Consider the following 11,911-nt stretch of genomic DNA (forward strand, 5'->3'; position numbering starts at 1 on the left):
GACCCAATTTCTGTCCCACATGGGGCTCACAGCTGAAGTAGGAGGGAGAACAGGTATTTCATCTCCCATTTTACAGTTGAGGATACTGAGGCCCAGAGAAGTGAAATGACTTGCCCAAGGTCGCGCTGCAAGGAATTGGCAGAGCCAGGACAAGAAGCCAGGCCTGTGCTCTCTCTTTTAGGCTATGCTGTTTCTATTCTACCTTTCCAAAGTCCTTCTCCCAAGGACCCTGTCCACCTCCCTCTTCTCCGTAATGTTGTGTGATCTAGGTAAAATGGGAATGAAGACCATGAGCCTCATGATGAACTGTATCCAACCTGATGAGCTTGCATCTATCCCACAGCACTCAATACTGTGCCTGGCACATAATAATAATAATAATTGTGGTATTTGTTAAGCACTTACTAGGTGCCAGGCACTGAACTAAGCGCTGGGTGGATATAAGCAAATCAAGTTGGACCCAGTCCCTGTCCCATGTGGGGTTCACAGTCTCAATCTCCATTTTACAGATAAAGTAACTGAGGCTCAGAGAAGTGAAGTGATTTGCCCAAAATCATGCAGCAGACAAGTGGTAGAGTCAGGATTATAACTCATGACCTTCTAACGCCCAGGCCCATGCTCTATAAACTATACCAACTTGTTGCCAACTTGTACTTCCCGAGTGCTTAGTACAGTGCTCTGCACACAGTAAGAGCTCAATAAATACAATTGAATGATTGAATGAATACCATGCTGCTTCTTGAAGTAAGTGCTTACCAAAGACCATTAAAGCAAAAATTACCAGTAGCCTGGGTAGCTACTGGGTGACACCTAAGGTGGGCAACTTGCCAATGAATGTGGTGTCCCTTGGGTCCACGTTGTCAGAGGCCAGTGGCCTGAAGGTTGTTGCCTCAGCCCAACCCTTCACCAGCCAGCGATCCCTTCAGACCGTTTCTAGGCTGTAAGCTCATTGTGGGTAGAGAGCGTATCTGTTATATTCTTCTATTATACTCTTCCCAGTTCTTAGCTCTGGGCTCTTTATAGAGTCTAGAGGGAGATATGGCCATTATATAAATAGATCAATAATTCGTAATATATATATATATATTAAAGATATGTACATAAATGCTGAGGGTTGCAGCTGGGGAGAATATCAAACGCCCCAAAGTCACAGATCCAGGCATTTAGATAATGCAGAAGTGCAAATAGGGCAGGGAATGTGCTTAGTACAGCGCTCTGTTCCTAATAAGTGCTCAATAAATTTGACTGACTGGACTGAATTCAAAACTGAGGAAAAAGAGGCTGATCCCCTTGTCCCTCCCCAGAGCAGTGCATTCCTGGTTTTCTCGCTTCCCCCGTTAAGATTTCCAAATTAAAAAATTGAAGAAAAAAAATGACGCGTGGAAAAACCAGTAAAAGTGTCGGAGCCTTCACAGTTTCCGACGGGGTCCTGTTTTGACTAACAACCAGCCGACGTGCACCATCGTGTAGCCAGTTTAATTTGTCACCTGGAGTTGTTAACTGTTTCCCTTCCAGGATCGGAGGGTGTCCGTCTCCTTGTGTTGGGTGGCCTGGGGTCACGGGTGGGGAGATTTCCCGTCTCTGCTTGTGGGGTCTGTGAAAGGTACCTCCCGGGAAGACTTCTCACAGTCATGTGGAGAATTTACTGCGTGCGGAGCCCTCTTAAACTGGGGGGCTTTAAGGGATCAGGGGCAGCGTCTGACCTGATTGTGGTGAATCTAACACAGTGCTTAGCATAAAGCAAGCAGTGAGGTCTAATCCTGGATCTGCCACTTGCCTGCTGTATGACCTTAGGCAGATCACTCAACTTCATTCTCTCACCCTAGACTGTAAGCTCATTGTGGGCAGGGAATGTGTCTCTTTACTGTTGTGTTGCACCCTCCCAAACACTTAATACAGTGCCCTGCACACAGTGAGCACTCAATAAATCTGATGGAGTTCCGCCTGACCACTTGTCTGCTGGGTGACCTTCAGGCTGGTCATTTGGCTTCTCTGGGCCTCATATAACCATCATTGTTATTATTTATTACAATACAACAATAAACAGACATGTTCCCTGCCCAAAATGAGCTTTCTCTTCTCAGTGCTTCAGTTTTCTTGTTCTCCCTTCTACTTGGACTGGAGGCCCATGCAGAACAGGGACTGTATCCTACCATGTAAGCGTTTATCTAAAGCAGCACGTAGAGCAGTGTTTGACACATAGGAAACGCTTAACAAATATAAAAAAGGAGTTTACAGTCTACAGGAAAGGCTGCTTAGAAGAACTCTCCTGGTAATACTTTCTCACCCTACCTTGGGCTACTTTGGAGACTAAGGAGATGTCTCTTGTGACAGTCACCAATCATACTAATGATGGTATTTATTGAGCCCTTTTGGTTTTTTTTTGTTATGGAATTTGTTAAGTGCTTACTATGTTATTAGAGAAGCAGCATGGTGCAGTGGATAAAGCCTGGGCCTAGGAATCAGAAGGTCATGAGTTCTGATCCCACTCCCCCACTTGTCTGCTGTGTGATCTTAGTCAAGTCACTCCACTTCTTTGGGCCTCAGTTACTTCATTTGTCAAATGGGGATTGAGACTGTGAGCCCCACATGGGACGGGGACTGTGTCCAACTTGATTTGCTTGTATCCCCTGGAGCACTTAGAACAGAGTCTGGCACACAGAAAGTGCTTAATGAATACCATCATTTATTATGTTTATTCAATTCATTCAGTCATAGTGTGTGCAGAGCACTACATCAATCAATCAATCAATTGTATTTATTGAGCACTTACTGTGTGCAGAGCACTGTACTAAGCGCTTGGGAAATACAAGTTGGCAACATATAGAGATGGTCCCTACCCAACAGTGAGCTCACAGTCTAGAAGGGGGAGACAGAGAACAAAACAAAACATATTAACAAAATAAAATGAATAGATATGTACAAGTAAAATAAATAAATAAATAGAGTAATAAATTAAGCACTTAGCACTTATGTGACAGGCACTGTTCTAAGCCCTGCTAGCTATGCATTTCAAGATTGAATTCTGGATTCAAGGGTTGACAAAAGGGTGGAATCAATCAAGCTAGCAGGTTGGACACAGTCCATATCCCACATGGGAGTCACAGTCTTAATGCCCAGTTTACAGATGAGGTAATTGAGGCACAGAGAAGTGAAGTGACTTGCCCAAGGTCACCCAGCAGACAAGTGGCAGAGCAGGGATTAGAACCCAAGTCCTTCTGACCCCCAGGCCAGTCAGTGCTCTATCCACTAGGAAACACTGCTTCCTTTGTGCCAATTGGCAGGTAGATCTCCAAGACAATTGAGGGCAATGAGGATTAGCTGGGGATGGTGGTTAGGGTTGCTATGCAACTCCACCTTACTGGATAAGTGGCTTTTCTGGTCTGGAGCTCTTCATGTCTCATTTGAATGAGGTACAGGGGCATAAATGAGCTAGGCGTAAAGAGGAATCTGCTTGGCCGCTTTGCTGGTCTGGGACTCAGGCTGATGGATTTATTTAAAAGGAAACTGAACAGCTTAGAATACTATACCTGTTCAACTACCCCGAGTGCCTCACAAGGTCTCTTTGCCCCAAAGTCTGGGCCCCTAAAGCTCAGAGTTTGTGTTCGTTGAGCATTTGTTGGGACAAAGACTGTACTAAACACTGGGGTTGATGCAGTCCCCATCCCATATGGGACTCACGGTTCAAGTAGTAGGAAGAACCAGCATTGAACCCCCATTTTACAGATGAGTAAGCGGAGGCACTGAGGGGTTAGGTGATTTGCCTGAGATCTCACCACAAGCAAGTGGTGAAGCAGGGATTTGAACTCAGGTGCTCTGACTCTCAGGCCCGCACTCTTGACAGGAGGGCATTTTAATCTACTTTAGTGGAGATAATTTCAATCAATCTGTGGAATTTATTGAGCACTTACTGTGTGCAGAGACCTGTACTAAGCACTTGAGAAAGTACAATACAATAATAATATGATAATGATAATGGTGGCATTAAGTGAATACTGTGTGCCTGGTATTGTACTGAGCTCCGGGGTAGATACAAACTAATTGTTTTGTGCATAGTTCTGTCCCACACAGGACTCAGTCTTACTTCCCATTTTGCAGATGAATAATAATAATAATGATGATGGTATTTGTATATTACTATATTCTACTATATTACTTACTATATTCTTACTATATATTCTATATATTCTTCCTATATTCCAAGCACTGTTCTAAGTGCTGGGGTAGATACAAGGTAATCAGGTTGTCCCACGCGAGGCTCACCATCTTAATCCCTAATTTACAGAAGAAGTCAAGTTATTTCATTTTACAGCTGAAGTAACTGAGTCCCAGAGAAGTGAAGTGACTTGCCCAGGGTCACAGATCAGACAAGTGGAGGAACTGGGATTAGACCCCAGGTCCTCTGACTCCCAAGCCCTTGCTCTTTCCACTAGATCACGCTGCTTTTCTCTGAGTCGGTAGACATGTTCCCTGCCCTCAAGGGACCTTCCAGTCTGGAGGACTCATTTAATTCATTTGAAAGCCAACGTATCTATTAAAATGAAAGCATCCAGTCAACTCCCAAAAGCTGAGCGACCCTCCACTTCTGGGACTTTTATGACCTCAGCCCATTGTCCCCTTGCTTCTGTGGCTGGGTTAGGTTTCCTCGGATCCCTGTTGCTGGGAAATAAGTCTGAGGATTCCAGAACTTGTATTTTCCAAGTCCCTTGGTTGGGAAGCAGAGATTAGGAGCAGCTCAGTATTGCAAGTGCTTATTGAGCACCCACTGAGAGCGGTGCACTGTACTAAGCACTTAGTACAAAACTGAGATATGACACTTATTTCATTCAGTTGTATTGATTGAGCACTTAACTGTGTGCAAAGCGGAGAAGCAGCGTTGCTCAGTGGAAAGAGCTTGGGCTTGGGAGTCAGAGGTCATGGGTTCTAATCCCGGTTCTGCCACTAATCGGCTATGTGACTTTGGGCAAGTCACTTAACTTCTCTGTGCCTGTTTCCCTCATCTGTAAAACGGGGATTAAGATTGTGAGCCCCACATGGGACAATCTGATCACCTTGTATCCCCCAGCACTTAGAACAGTGCTTTGCATATAGCAAGTGCTTAACAAATACTAGCATCATCATCACTGTAATAAGCACTTGGGAGACTACAATAGAACAATAAACAGACATATTCCTGGCCCACAATGAGCTTTCTTGCCCACCAGGAGCTTAATAACATTAATATCTAATATACCTAATATCTAATATTAATTATGGTATAAGTGCATACTATGTGCCAGGCAGTTTACTGAATGCTGAACTAAAAGAGGGACAGACTTACATTTACAAAGTAAGTAATTGCATATCAATCAATCAGTGGTATTGATTAAACATGTGTTGTATGCAGAGCATTGTACTAAGCACTCTGGGGATTACAACAGAGTTGTGAGACAAGTTCGTTGCCCACAAGGAGCTTACAGTGTACAGCATAAACACATGTACCAATGGATTGAAGATGGTAATGGAATGTACAATAATGGGCAATGAGGGGGAATGTCTAGGATGTAGCAATTGATTGTTATCGAGTGCTGACTGTGTGAAGAGCATTGTACTGTGAGAAGCCACTTGTCTACTGTGTGACCTTGGGCATGATATTTAAATTCTTGGTGCCTCAGTTCCCTCATCTGTAAACTGAGAATTAAGACCGTGAGCCCCATGTAGGACAGGGACTTTCCAATTTGATTAACACTTATCTTCCCCAGCACTTAGAACAGTGCCTGGCACATACTAAGCCCTTAAGAAATACCATAAAATAATGCAGTGCATGTGGGAGGGGTTGATATTAAGAACCATCCCTGCCCTTGAGGAGCTTGCAACCTTGTGGGAGATGACATTAAAATAAATTGTAGGTAGGAGGAAGCAACTGACTTGAAAGAAATGTTCGTAAGTGGTGTTTGCAGGGGATGGATTTTAGGGCTTGAGTGCCCAAGGACAGGGGTGATGCAGTGGGTCTGGGGTGGAAAATAGCCGCACCTGGGAACCTCACAGCAGCTGTGCTGGATTAAGTTCCACTGGTCCAGGTGCTTTTGATAGTCAGTTGCCTGGTTCCAGCAGGAATGTGGATTCCTTAGCCACAGCCAGGATAAGTTGCTTCCATAGCTGATGTCAAAATGATCCCTAGGTGGCGTGGAGGTTAGTAGTAATAGTATTTAATAGTAGTTTACTTCGTGCAGAGTATTGCACTAAACAGTGGAAAAAATGCACAAAGGGGAAATTAGACACAGTAATAACCTGTGGAGGGGCTTATAATTTCAGTAACACTGATAATTATGGTATTTGTTAAGTGTTACTTTGTGTCGAGCACTGGTATAAACATTGAGGTAGATACAAGTTGTTAATCAGGTCAGACACAATCCGTGTCAAATCCTTGTCACACATGGGGCTCACCAGTTTAAGCAGGAGGGAGAACAGGTTTTGCATCCTCATTTTGCAGATTCATTCAATCGTATTTATTGAGCGCTTACTGTGTGCAGAGCACTGTACTAAGCGCTTAGTGCTAAGCAGATGAGGCACAGGGAAGTGAAGCGACTTGTCCAAGGTCACACAGCAGGGAAGTGGCAGGGCTGGGTTTAGAATTCGGGTCTCTTAACTCTCAGGCCTATGCTCCATCACCGAGGCCACACTGCTCCTCAATGTTAGTTGGAATTGAATGAGTCTCCTATCAATCCTGATGAGCATTACCATTCCTAATTCAGTAGTCCATAAACTCAATATCAGCAGGGAATTTGTCCTCTACTTTTTTTTTATGGTATTTGTTAAGGGCTCTAACAAAACCCTTATCTAAGTCTGTCCCTATTTTAGTTCAGCACTTAGTACACTGCCTGGCACATAGTAATAATAATACTAATTATGCATTTGTTAAGTGCTTACTATGTGCAAAGCACTGTTCTAAGTGCTGGGGAGGATACAAGGTGATCAGATTGCCCCATGTGGGGCTCACATTCTTAATCCCCATTTTACAGATGAGGTCACTGAGGCACAGAGAAGCTAAGTGACTTGCCCAAGGTCACACAGCTGACAATTGGCAGTAGCACTTGTACCATAATTAATATCAGACTGTAAGTTTCTGGTGGGCGGGAAAGCTCACTGTGGGCCAGGAATATGTCTGTTTATTGTTCTATTGTACTCTCCCAAGCGTTTATTACAGTGATGATGATGATAGCATTTGTTAAGCACTTACTATGTGCCAGGCACTGTTCTAAGCATGGGGGAAGATAGAAAGTAATTAGGTTGGATACAGTCCCTGTCGCACTTGGGTTTAACAGTCTTAATCCCCATTTTACAGATGAGGTAACTGAAGCCAAGAGAAGTGAAGTGACTGCCCCAAAGTCACATGGCAGATAACTGGGGGAGCTGGGATTAGTCCCTTTGGACTCCCAAGCCCATGCTGTAACCATTAGGCAACGTTGCATCTCTTATTTTCTAATAATGTTGTATTTTCCCAAATGCTTAGTATAGTGTTCTCCACACAGTAAGGGCTCAGTAAATAGTATAGATTGATTAATAGAGAGTCCAATTTGTTCGATATTCAAGCTTGCTTTGAGTAGAAGATTAGGCATTTTGGGTGGAGCATTAACTCCTTCAGACCATGAGGAGACCATTAAATTTTCTGCAGTCTAAATCTCACTTTGCAAGGGGCCCTTCTAGTAACCGAAAATGGTTAATGTTCTTCCCAAATCTATCAGTGCTTTTTATTAATAATAATAATGGTAGTATTTAAGTGCTTACTATGTGCTAGGCACTATATTAAGTGCTGGGGTGGATATAAGCAAATTAATTTGGATACAATCCCTATCCCATGTGGAACTGAGTCTCAATCTCCATCTTTCTGTCTCCCCCTCTGGACTGTGAGCTCGCTGTGGCCAGGGAGTGTGTCTGTTTGTTATTGTATTGTACTCTCCCAAGCACTTAGTACAGTGCTCTGCACACAGTAAGTGCTCAAAAATGTGATTGAATGAATGAATGAGGTACCTGAGGCTCAGAAAAGTGACTTGCCCACGGTCTCACAGCAGAGAAGTGGCAGAGCTGGGATTAGAGCCCATGGCATTCTGATTTCCAGGCCCATGCTCTTTTCACTAGGCCACAATGTTGTCAGTTAAATCAATCAGTGGTATTTGCTGACTACTTATTTATTATTATTATTGTATTTTTTAAATTAGCATTTGTTAAGCACTTCTCATACACTGTAGTACTGTAGTAAGAGTTAGGGTAAATGCAAGCTAATCAGGCAGGCACAGCCTATGTCCCACGTGCGGCTCACAATCTTAATCCCCATTTTACAGATGAGGTAACTGAGACACAGAGAAGTGAAGTGACTTAATGACTTACCCAAGGTGGCCGAGTCACTTCACTTTTCTGTACTTCAGTTACCTCATCTGAAAAATGGGGATTGAGACTATGAGTTCTATGTGGGATATGGACTGTGTCCAACCTGATTAGCCTGTCTCTACCCCAGCACTTAGAACAGTGCTTGGTACATAGCGTTAAACAGACACCATTAAAAAACAAAAATCAGATATGGTCTCTGGGGTTCACAGTCTGAGGGGGAGAGGACAGATGTTTCACCCCCAATTTACAGATGAGAAAACTGAGGCTCAGAGAAGTTAAGTGATCTGCCCAAGGGCATACTGAAGGCAAGCGGCAGAGCTGAGATTAGAACCCAGGTCCTCCGACTCTCAGGCCCATGGGGCAGGGGAAGAAGTCAGGGTGAATTTTCCTGCTGTTCCTCACTTCTCTGGAAAAGCAGCTCTAGGAAATGTGCAGTGAATCGATGTAGAATAAGTTCCCTGCTGAGTGTCCTAAAGCTTTTGGATTTTCTAGGACCTCCTCTACCTAGGATCCAATGGAAAAAGGGGGACATGATAGGGTATTCTGGAGTATATCTGCAGTGCTCCCAAAACCCACCCTATTCAAGAAAATGCTTAGCCTGCTGAATGGAAATGTAATTTTTCCCCAAGTGAGATTTACTGATTTTTGATGTTGTTGTTGTTTTTGTTATACAGGGTCCTATCCTAACCTCCTCATGCAAATCTACTGGCTATATGATTTTCCAAAAAAAATGTATGGATTCTTATGCTCCAAAGCATTTCCTCTTCTAACCTGATATTTCTGCCTTTCTGGGGTTAAGATCACATTTGAATATTCAATTTTATTTTAAATTCCTTAACTGTGGTTCCTGGCTTGTCTTCATTTGGAGTTTTCAGATAGCATCTCTCCTTCTCAGACACAAGGCCCCAAGCAGTTGGCCCGAATCCATTTTCATTATTAGTAATAATAATATGGGTTATTATTTTTAATTAAAGTTTTGACATCCCAGAAGGATACACCTTCCTCACTAGTGGCCGATCTTCCCACTGCCGAGCCAATCAGATTCGATCCTGGCTGCCTCCCAAATTGCACACGGACAAGGTCCCTTAAAATTAATAATAATGATGATGATAACAATGGTATTTAAGTGCTTACTATGTGTCAAACACTGTTCTAAGCACTGGGGTAGATACAAGCTAAACAGATCGGATACAGTCCCTGTCCCACAGGGGGCTCACAGTCTTAATCCCCATTTTATAAGTGAGGTAAATGAAGCACAGAAAAGTGAAGTGACTTGCCAAGGTCAAACAGCAGACAAGTGACAGAGACGGGATTAGAACCCAGGTTCTTCTGACTCTCAGGCCCGTACGCTGTCAACTAGGCTACGCTGCTTCAATCTGAAAAAGCAGATGGAGATAGAGCACCCTAGGGAGAAGGGCCTATTATCATACTCCCATTTTGCAGGTGGAGATCTTAATGCTCAGGCACTGAATAGCATTGTTTTTTAATTATGATATTTGTTAAGCGCTATGTGCCAGACACTGTTCTAAGCTCTGGGGTAGATACAAGGTAATCGGGTTGGACACAGTCCATGTCCCACATGGGGCTCACAATCTAAATCCACACTGTACACATGAGGGACCTCTCAGGGTCACACCTGGAGAATTTCCAGTACTCTACCAGGCTCGACTGCAGGAGGGAGAGTCAAGCAGAGGCATAGCCATTCCATTCCTAGCATGGCCAGTGGCTAGCGAGTGGAAGGCAAATCTGCTACAAGTCAAAACTCACCTGTCCTGGGCAGCAGTGTCATGGGAGACAGTCGAGGGCAGAGTCTTGTTTACCATGCGGAAGGCGGCAATGGTAAACCACTTCCGTATTTTTACCAAGAAAATCTATGGATACATTATCAGAATGATCACAGATGGAAGTGAGGCGCTCTGGGAGAGACATGTCTATGGCGTCGCTATGGATTGGACATGACTCAACAGCATAAGACAACAGAAGAGGAAACGGAGGCATAGAAAAGTTAGGTGACTTGCCCAAAGTCACACAGCAGGCAAGTGGTGGAGTCAGGATTAGAACTCAGGTCCTGACACCCAGGCCCACCCTGTAGCCACTAAGCCACACTTCTTCTTAGTAGTAGAGACAGAGAGAGGCCCTGCTTCCCTGAACATTTAGCATCTAGTCTGTTGGATTACCGTGCCTCCTACCCTTGTTAGCTGAACTGAGCTTTGCATAAAAGGAAGATGTTGGAACCTAGTGAAAAGAAATTTGACTGGAAGCAGCTCGGCCCATTGGAAAGAGCATGGGCCTGGGTGTCAGAAGGACCTGGATTCTAATCCTGTCTCTTCCTTGTGTCTACTACGTAACCTTGGGCAAGTCACGTCCCTACTCTGTGCCTCAATTACCTCATGGGTGAAATGGAGATTCAATTACACTCCCTCCTACTCAGACTATGAACCCCATGTGGGACAGGAGCTGTATCCAACCTGATTAACTTGTAATTAACTGATTTACACCAGTGCTTAGAACTGTGCTCGGCACATAGGAGGTGCTTCTATTTTGTTTTATTAAAGATGTGTATATATCTAGCATTCTTTTTATTTGTAATGATGCTGCTGATGCCTGTTTGTTTTGATGTCTGTGTCCTCTCTTCTATACTGTGAGCCCCTTGTGGGCAGGGATTGTCTCTGTTGCTGAACTGTACTTCCCAAGCACTTAGTACAGTGCCCTGTACACAGTAAGCACTCAATAAATACGACTGAATGAATGAATGAAATGCCATTATTAATATTATTGTTATTATTAAGTTAGGATATACCAAGCACCTATCATGCACAGAGCACTGTACTGAGTGTCTAGGAAGGAAAACCAGAAGTACTAGAAAGGATCCCAGCCTCCAAGGAGACTTCAGTCTAGGGGGGGAGATGGGCACAAAAGTGAATTAAAAATAGGAGGACATAATCGAGTATATAAAATATGAACACAGGTGCTATGGGGGGGATTATCAGTACTTAAATCAGGAAATAGCATGTCCTAATGGAAAGAGCACAGCACTAGAAAACAGGAGATTTGGGTTTGAATGCCTGCTCTATCCTTTGCTTGCTGTTTGATCTAAGACAAATCATTTAACTTCTCTGGGCCCCTGTTTCCTCATCTGTAAAATGGGGATTAAATACCTGTTCCCTTCCCTCTTAGACAGCAAGGCCCACGTGGGACAGGAACTGTGCCTGATCTGTTAGTATTGTATCTACCAGAGTGCTTGACACATGGGATATAATTAGCACATACCGTGACCATTATTATCTGGATTTTGATCCCAGCTCTGCCTCTGGCCAGTTGGGCTACCTCGGGCAAGTCACGTATCCTCTCTGTGTTTCAGTTTTCTTATCCGTATTATGGGGATAGGGTCCCAGGTCTATCTCTAAGATTGTCTTAGAACAGTGCTTTGCACATAGTAAGCGCTTAATAAATGCCATCATTATTATTATTGTCAGCTCTACTTGTTGTGGACAGGGAATGTGCCTGTTTATTTGTATTGTACTCTCCCAAGTGCTTAGTACAG

The 11,911-nt window shown here is 43.7% G+C and overlaps 1 non-coding gene across 1 annotated transcript; it reads left to right on the forward strand.

Moving 5' to 3' along the window:
- Nucleotides 1-9,985: 9,985 nt before the first annotated feature.
- Nucleotides 9,986-10,124, forward strand: LOC119937896. The gene has a single exon (XR_005454267.1). It is a non-coding gene; the product is annotated as a small nucleolar RNA SNORA7 (small nucleolar RNA).
- Nucleotides 10,125-11,911: the final 1,787 nt, after the last annotated feature.

The sequence above is a fragment of the Tachyglossus aculeatus genome, chromosome 15, assembly GCF_015852505.1.
Source record: "Tachyglossus aculeatus isolate mTacAcu1 chromosome 15, mTacAcu1.pri, whole genome shotgun sequence".
NCBI classification, from domain to species: Eukaryota; Metazoa; Chordata; class Mammalia; order Monotremata; family Tachyglossidae; genus Tachyglossus; species Tachyglossus aculeatus.